Source organism: Rhinichthys klamathensis, unplaced genomic scaffold (assembly GCF_029890125.1).
Source record: "Rhinichthys klamathensis goyatoka isolate OS25496 unplaced genomic scaffold, OSU_Roscu_1.1 h1tg000271l_1, whole genome shotgun sequence".
Lineage (NCBI taxonomy): Eukaryota > Metazoa > Chordata > Actinopteri > Cypriniformes > Leuciscidae > Rhinichthys > Rhinichthys klamathensis.
Genome location: NW_026606791.1, coordinates 1,565,300 through 1,574,601, shown reverse-complemented (window position 1 = coordinate 1,574,601; position 9,302 = coordinate 1,565,300).

Genomic DNA, 9,302 nt, shown 5'->3' with positions numbered 1-9,302 from the left:
GCCACTGAGATAATGTCACCAGAGCTACCGCAAGCATAATTGCTGTTTTTGGCTTAACGTCATAGAATGTATTTAGTAAATATTGACCACTGACCAGTTCATACGACTTGAGACATAATAAACACATTCGTAAGACATAAGTATGCAAACACATCACAACACTGCGCATGTTCACAAGGTATTTTTGAATACGATTGAGAAAATCGTTGGATTCATGCCTTAACATGATTTTTTTCCCCTGTTGATCAGATTATTTCAGGTCTACACCATCCCTTTCAATCCAATTGAAATTTCATTCAGATCAAGCTCAATCGAATTTGATTGAGGTGTTTACATGATGGCTTTTCAGTCAGATTGAGCCATCAATCCATTTATAAACAGATCATTTGGGTGCATGTAAGCATAGTGTGACGCATCTTTTCCAAGATGGTGGTGACTAAAGTAACATCCCGTTAGTTATTTTTAAGTGTTGATGGGGAAATTCCAACAGTATTCCGGTAAGTGACATTTTGAATGTAATAATATTTGTTAATTGTGATTTATTGAAGCAGCCCTAAATGACATTGTATCCTTTTGACATCTATATTCATTGTGGGGTCAAAGGCAATTCTGCATGCTCAAAGTCTAGTGCAACCACACACACTAAAAGTAAAGGTTCTTTATTGGCATTCGATGATTCCATGAAGAACCATTGGTATGGTATGGTATGGTATGGTAATTTAGCACAATTAAATACAATTTACATTGTCCAATGTGCTTTACAATATTAATAAAAATCATAAAAACAAACAACAATACAACAACACAAGTATACATTTAGTACTATAGGATAAGTGCTTCACCCATTTAAAATGATGATGAGATAGAATGGAATAATGTTTTAGCATGTGTTAAATGCCTTATCCAACAAAAATGTTTTTAACTTGGATTTAAAAACAAATAATGAAGAGGCCACTCTAATTGAAATGGGCAAGTCATTCCATAATCTGGGGCCAACTACAGAGAAAGCACTAGACTTGAGTTTTGACTTAGGGATAGATAATAGTCTCTGATTTGATGACCGTTGTGATCTAGTCGGATGATGCTTAGTTAGTAGAGCAGATAAGTAGGGTGAAGCCAGACTATTTAGAGATTTGTACACAAAAAGTAAAAGTTTAAACTCCACTCTATAACGCACTGGCAGCCAGTGTAAAGAACGTAAAATTGGCGTGATATGATTCCGTTTTTTTGCACCCGTCAGAAGTCTAGCTTCCGCATTTTGTACTAATTGCAATCGTGACATTCCTGAATGGCTAGTCCCAACATAAAGAGAGTTGCAATAATCCAGTCCTGAATTTATTTGCCTCTCAAATTTCAAAGATTCATCAAATACTACACCCAGATTTCTCACCCACGGCTTCACAGGCAGACAGAGCACCAAAATTTACTTAAAGGTGGGGTATGTGCTTCTCTTTTTTGTACATTTTTTCAAAATAACTTGAAATCCTATTCCTAACCCACTTACACCCACTGAGTTAGAAGCACTGAAATGAAAATTAAGCAATTTAATCATCTGTGGAACGGGCAGGACTCGAAAACTCCAGCCAATCATTTCCAAGACCACCAGAATCATTGGATAGTAAGTCCGTCAATCAAACGGTTGTACCACACCCCCCTCCCCCCAGCGCGCGTGACCCCCGTCGTGCGCATACTCAAAGTTTGTGACGCATGCGCATCTCGTCAGTAAAGCCGGTTCCATGATTAGTAGTAAATCGTCATTACAATCTCTCGCGCATCTGAGTTTTCGCTCGTGCATGATTGCGCGTCCATGTTTTTCGAATGGGTGGAGTCAGAGCCGGCGTTGGAGGAAAGAAGGTAGGACCATTTGAATTGTATATTTTCAAAATCTGCCGGTCGTTTTCCAAATCACATACCCCACCTTTAAGGAATGGTGGAGGTCGGAGTCTGAGGGTCTAATTAAAATAATTTCTGTTTTGCTCTCATTAAAATTCAGAAAGTTTGAAGACAACCAGATCTTTACTTCGGTCAAACAGGCCATAAGAGTTTCCAGACTATCTGATGAGTGTTTTAAGGGGAGATAAATTTGAGTGTCATCCACGTAAAAATGGAATGACCGCCCATGTTTTCTAATAATAGAACCTAGTGGAATCATGTATAAAGAAAAAAGAATGGGTGCCAAAATAGACCCTTGAGGAACCCCACACAATAGCACAGCCTTACTAGAGGAATATTCTCCAATCTTCACTGAGAAGCTTCTGTTAGTAAAATAAGATATAAACCAGTCCAATGCACTGCCAGTAATGCCTGCGCACTGTTCCAGTCGGGCAATAAGTACAGAGTGATCTACTGTGTCGAATGCAGCAGTTAAATCTAAAAGCACTAGAGCCGTATAGTCGCCAGAATCACAGGTTATTAGTACATCATTAAAAACCTTCAACAATGTAGTCTCTGTCGAATTATGTTTTCTAAACCCAGATTGAAGAGTTTCAAAAATCGCATTATCAGTCAGGAAGCTTTGTAATTGTTGTAGGACTATTTTCTCTAAAATTTTAGTCATAAATGAAAAATTGGAGATTGGTCTAAAATTGGCTAACACTGTGGGGTCCAAGTTCTGTTTTTTAAGAAAGGGATCCATTAGCATGGATCTTTACCATTCGACAAAAGATTCTTTGTAGTGTAAAAAAGTTCTTTATATTTTCAAAATGTTCTTCACACTAATAAAAAAATTGCTCTTTTCAGAACTGTTCACTGAAAGGTTCTTCTGTGGCATCGCTGCTAAAACCCCCTTTTTTAAACTTTAATTTTAAGAGCTTAGGCTGCCAAAGGGGCATTCAGAGGTTTTCAAGAAACCTGACAAAGCTGTGTTAAAATGGGCCATTGAACAACATCAAATTAAAATTTCTTATAAATAGGTAGATAATTACGGTAGGGCTACATATGTCAGTTCCACGTCCTAATACAAATAATCATTTCCTTCTGGAAATTACCACTATTAAAATCCTCGGGTACACCATTAGCAGCTTTTCTAGGAGTGTCCATTTACTGAGAGTGCCTTAAGGTCAAATGTAAATGCTGGTATATCAAGAGTCCTGTGAACTAAGAGTGACATATAGTCAGTGGGAGTGGGCTATAAATTCATCTTCAATCTATGACCTTCATATGCACCTTTTAACCACCCCACAGAACATTCAGTAAGATTCCTGATTATATTGTTACCTAACAGCACTCACCCCCTCTCACACAGATGCATCCTTAATATAGCTGAGTCATGGTCAGACGGCATACAGGAAAAAGAGCAATTGAATCCTATTAGAATCTGTCTATATTCCCCCACTTGGTACTGGGTGTTCAATTGCGCTTGACGATGTGTATCTCATCTCGGCCAAAAAATAGCTTGAATTGCCGCTCACCGGGCCAAACGCTTCTAACAACCACTGACAGTTTGGCACTAATGATACGTTTTCAAGCATTCAATGTCATTGTCTCCAACACACTGTCCTAACCGGAGGTCCAATAGGATGGCAAAATGTCCAAATCTGACAACCCTTTTAAAAAATGGCCTTAAACCTCCTTCACACTCGCATACTTTGCCCTCCATCCGAGCTTTCTGAAAGATTGTCCCTTAGCTCGGCCCAGCAGGCTCAGATTGATTAAGCTTGGTGGCTGCTTTAATGTGATCATGTATCAGTTCCCTGTCGACACCTTTACCGGCATAACTCTCCCTCTCAGACAGACTGATTAATACACTGAAGTGTCCATCCCCCTTCCTTACTGTTGCCTTATTTTTCTATTCTCCTCAGGTCTCGATCCTGTTACCTTCTGCCCCTCATTATTACAGTATATCTTAAAGCTCCATTAAACTGGCCCAGCTAAGTGTTGCTCTGCTAATGACGCACCAAAGGGCTGCTGATAATACGCTATGATTAAACACATTAAAGGGCCGAGCAGGCTACCACCCCACAGCAGGGTTCTTGTACGTTCTGCGTACACACTCACTAAAATGTCTCAGTTCATTTGCCTCAAATGTCTAATTTCTCAGGTCTTCTTAAAGGCATAGTTCACCCCAAAATGCTCATTTCAAGCTTCGAAAAGGCCCTGTATACACCTGGTATGGGTTTTGGTCGATCACAAGTAGACGAGGGAGACACATACCCGTTTACACCTGGTGTTTAATCTGTCTCTTTTGTCCACTTTCAACCACTGTCCTGATTTCTTCGAGGGGATATGGGCGGGTAAATGTTTGGGATTTTTCAGATCTTTCATAGGCGAAATAAGCTCCCGCAATTTACATATGAACGCGACTGGAGACATCGGAAAAATACACTGAGCAGTAGCTTTCGTTTCTGCTCTGACAGCCACAAGACCACGCCAAACTCTGTGAGTGTGTGTTACAAATCAGGAATGGTGAGAGAACATTGTGCTTTGTACATTTTTCATCTTCAAACCAAACTGGGGCCTCCAGCCGACAAAGTTTAAATCCTGTCAGGCTAGCGTAATATTTACTCATTAAGTCAGTAGGCGGAGAGTAGGCGTTGTTTGTGGCTGTTCGATCGCATTCGACCACATGAGCGTTTACACTACTAAAGCAACTAACACTAATGTGTTTTCGACTCTCTGGAAGTTTTTGAAAGTGGACAAACTCAAAACGTTTTAGACCCCGTTTACACCTGTATTTAGCATCGTCCACTTGTGATCCGACCGAGCAAAACGCATCTTAATACCAGGTGTAAACAGGGCCATATAGAAGTGGTTCATGAGTCATGTCAGTCACTGAAAATCTTCTTGAAAATCTTCATGAGAGAAAAAGAGATGTATGATTCGTGAACGAATCGTTCATTTGAGTTCATTCAGTTCTCAAAACCCTATCGTTCTGATTGGTTCAGTCACAAATTGCACTGATTTAGTTCTTGAGTTCAATTCGCTGACTCATTGATCCAGTCTCGACATAAATTTCAGTCTATTTCTCACTCAAATACATTGAATAAAGTGGAATAGTGCACTATGGGCCACTTCTAATATGATTTTTATTGCTTTTTGTGTCCAAACCTTCAGTCCCCCAAAGAAACTCATACAGGTTTGGAATGACAAGTAAATGACCCAATTTTAGGGTGAACTATTCCTTTAAGACTTCTTTCATTACATTCCTTTTTAGTGCTCTTTCTCTCCATTTATGCTTATTCACCTCTTGATTACTGTGATATCAGGCACTTTGTTTCGCTCCCGGTTTGTGGTTCTTTTCATTAGATCTTTTATGCTTCACTGCGGATTTGTTTAAAATGTGAGTTTTAAGCTACGCGTGTGTAGGAGAAGGAAGCGTGGAAAAAATAGCAAGACAGGCATACAGAAATCTTGTCTAAAATACTAATAATGTCTCAATTTAGCTCAAGATTTCAAAGGATCTGCTTGCGGTGTGAAAATGGGAAAAAAAGATGTCGCATATGTGCTTCTCACACATTTCAATGAATTCTGCCCATTCACATCTTTTCACGATGCATCTGTTTGCTCTGTTCTTGTGTGTGTGTTGAATTGTGTGGCCTTCTTCTCAAGCCAGAATGTACTCAGACACGCACACAATGACTGGCTCACTGTGATCGGCTCACATCCTCTCAACACCCCTCCATATATAGAAAATCCTCCGCCTGGGGGACACAAACAACATTTGGAAAAAAAAAGGATTAAAAGAGCGATAGAGTGAGAAAAAATAGCTGGAGTCGAATGTGTGAAGCAGGAAAGTTGGTATGTTGTTTTTCACTTCCACTGGGACTGTTCTCTCTCATTTTATATATTTATACACTGTTATATATTATGTAATTGAAGTGAATAATATTTCATCTGTTCTGGATATTGAGAAAGTTATGTTAAAAAGAGTGTAAAATAACATTATACCTTCAAACACGCACTAGACTGACGTGTCTGACCGCTTGCTCGCGTCTCGCATATTTTGCAGCATCTAGTGCATGTCGAGGCATTCTAAAAATGGGGCACTCAAGTTAAAACAAGTTCAGCTTTTAGAGTGCTCAGCTGTTTTAAAGGTTTGTCTCCTACAATATACGTATGTAGGCTACATGCATCAAAGGTAAAAAAACTTTGTTACATATAATGTGCATTGCACATCACATAATTTATAAAAGAGTCGGTTCGACTTGAAAAACGGTTCGTTTGAAGATTCAGGCTCTCTAAACCCCTCCTTTCTGCAAGCCTACTCTGCTCTGATTGGTCAGATGGCCCAGTCTGTTGTGATTGGTCTACCGCTTACAGCGCTTCAGAAACAAAACGCTTATTACCAGATTTGAATTTCAGCTCCAGATCTTCCTCAGCGCTTGCTATACTGACACGAACAGTAACGACACGATAATTTTTTTCCTTATCAATTCCAGCACGAGTCCTTTTGAAGTGCATGCAAAGTGGATTTGCTTTCTCAGCGCAGAAAACATGACATGAACCAAACTTTCCAGTCTTAGCAACAACTTTAAGGGTGGGTCAAAGTAGACATTGTTCACAAGCAGCCAATGAAGACCATAGATGCAAATCTGTTAAATTGTTATAGGTATGTAACAGGAAGTGAGACTGGAATTGCTGACAACTGACTACAAATGTTTTAAGCTATATTTCACACTGCATGAAAGGTAATTTAAAAAAAAAAATGCATTTCTAGACCTTGCGGTTTCTCTCTCTCTCGCTTCACTGACCTGCACCTCGTGTTTTTACCCAGAAAAATGTGTTTTTCAATTCCTTTGTGCTATTTTTTCATTGATTTTCTATGTAAAAGCGCTAGACTGATGTGTTTGGTCTCGCTTATGAATCGGTGCACTAAAAACACGGCTCTCAAGTTAAAAGAAGTTCAACTTTTTTTAAAAACACGTCTTGAGACCTTGCATTTTTCCCTCATTCCACTGCCCGTGTCTCGTGTTTTTCTGTGTTAGCGGACCCTTAGAAAAAAATAGGTTCAGTGGGTTTTTATATTACACCCTATATGGTTTTTGACTCAATTTAAAAGAACCCATTATGTCAAAAAGGTTCTATATAAAGAGAAATGTCTGAAATTATTGCATAATACTTTCATATTTAAGGGGTTATTTAATTTTTCTAGTGATAAAACATGTTTACGATCCGATCTGATAGATTTTATTAAAATTAGAATGCATTAATTAAAACTATATATATAATATAACCCCTTGGGAAAACTTTAAAGGTTCTATATTTGAAGCGCGTGACAGAAGCCTTTAAGGTTATAGAACATTTCCTTCTTGTAGATTGTTTTTGAAAGATCATGAGAATAAAATGTTCAAGTTTCTCCTGTATTGCATCAGATTATAAAACTCATCTCAGATCTAATTAGAAACCATTTTTATGAGTGAATTCTAACAATAAAGAGATGGACGAAGCTGTCAGAAGGCAACCATCTCTGCAGGACTCCATCCATCAGGTCTGTATGCTACAGTAGAGATATACAAAAGCCACTTGAGCATTGAGAGCAAGTCAAATGAAGCTTACACAGACTGTACAGAAGACAATAAACCCTGGAGTGCACACAACCTGAGAAAAGATGGAAAAATACTGTAAGCATCACAACAACCAAAGACTGGTGTCAGATTGCAACAAAGTTCGATTGGAAAGGGAGAGAAGATTGCATTTATAGATTCACATCCATAATTTCTGACAAAGCTCAAGAAGGCGTGCATGGATAAACAGGAGGAGTTTCACAAATTGAAAGATTATTCAGAAACCGAGCCAAAAGGACTTGAAGATGTAATCACTGCTGCCCTACACAGTTCTGAATGCTAATGTAATGAGATTTCGGTTTTAAATTTAAAATATTCAAAAAACGCCTTTCACAAAGTCAGAATGAGACATTGTGTGATGGGGAAAAAAAATCAATTGGAATTATTCCGAAATACTCCTAATGCTGCAAAGTGAGGCATTTCCGGAGGGCCTTGTCTATAGAACAAATCACTCCTCTGCTTACTTTTTTGCTTTTTATTTAATTTCCTTTTTGTTTTGTTTTTTTCCATATAGCAATTTGTCTTATGCACACACAAAAACAAATATCTTAACATATATCAGCCGTCTTTGTCTGGCGTGTAGCTCATTTCTCACGTCCACATACATTGCGTGTCGCGTCCTGATGTGTTTCTGCAGTCTGAGCGGCACGTAGTTGTTGGTAAATAACATAAAGCGCTGTGTACAGCCGAAGGGAAGGACCGGTTTGATTACAGCCCTGCAGTCTTTATCTGCGGAGTGCAGGCACACTTTGACGCAGATGAGAATGGGAATGAGATGGAGGGATTTTGTCATCACAGAGCTGTGGGACGTTTACTTGTCAGCCATGATCTGCTTAGAATGGTCCTGAGTACACACACACACACACACTCAGTTCCACTGGTGTGTGTGTGTGTGTGTGTGTGTGTGTGTGTGTGTGTGTGTGTGTGTGTGTGTGTGTGTGTGTGTGTGTGTGTGTGTGTGTGTGTGTGTGTGTGTGTGTGTGTGTGTGTATGATGGAGAGGAAGCAGAGGTCATGTCATTTTTGTCAGTGATGGTCTCACAGTCATCCCGCGCATGATTTATTGAAGCAATGCTTGTGTTCGCTGAAGGAATGCGCACATGAAATCAGACTTTGAATACAAAAGACTTGACCATGAAAGAAGTCTGTATGACTTATGCAGTATATTGCTAATGTTCTGAAGTTATACAATAGCTTTGTGTGAGGAACAGACTCAGAATTTCCTCTCCTTCAGTGCGTGAGTGTAAATTTGAATTGAATTGGCTACAACTAAGAGGATGTGAAACTGCTATAGGAATGAGGAAGCAGATTTGACTGAATTGCCCTACAAAAAAAAACAATAACTCAAGACAATATGTAATTAAGCTGTTTAGTGTTTCCATCTGGTAATGGATGTTTGATGCTTTTTGATTCCATTTTAAAGAGTTTGGGGGTAAATAGCATTCTGGGAAAGGAAGTGTTTTCCAATACGGTCCCAAACATCATTGTAATATTCTATTATTTTACAATTATTTATATAATTATTTATTTACAGTTTAAATGTATATTACATTTTAAAATATAAATATAGAATAATAGGAATTGTTAAATATGAGTTTTAACACATTTTTAAATACATTTTTATAATAATGTTTATATTTTTTATAATTAATAATATTTTTTTATATTTATAATTTTTAAACATTGTATTTTATAAAAAATATAATATTTTTTTTTTTTTTTTTTTTTTTTTTTGTAATTAATTGTATAATGTAATTATACATATATATATATATATATATATATATATATATATATATAT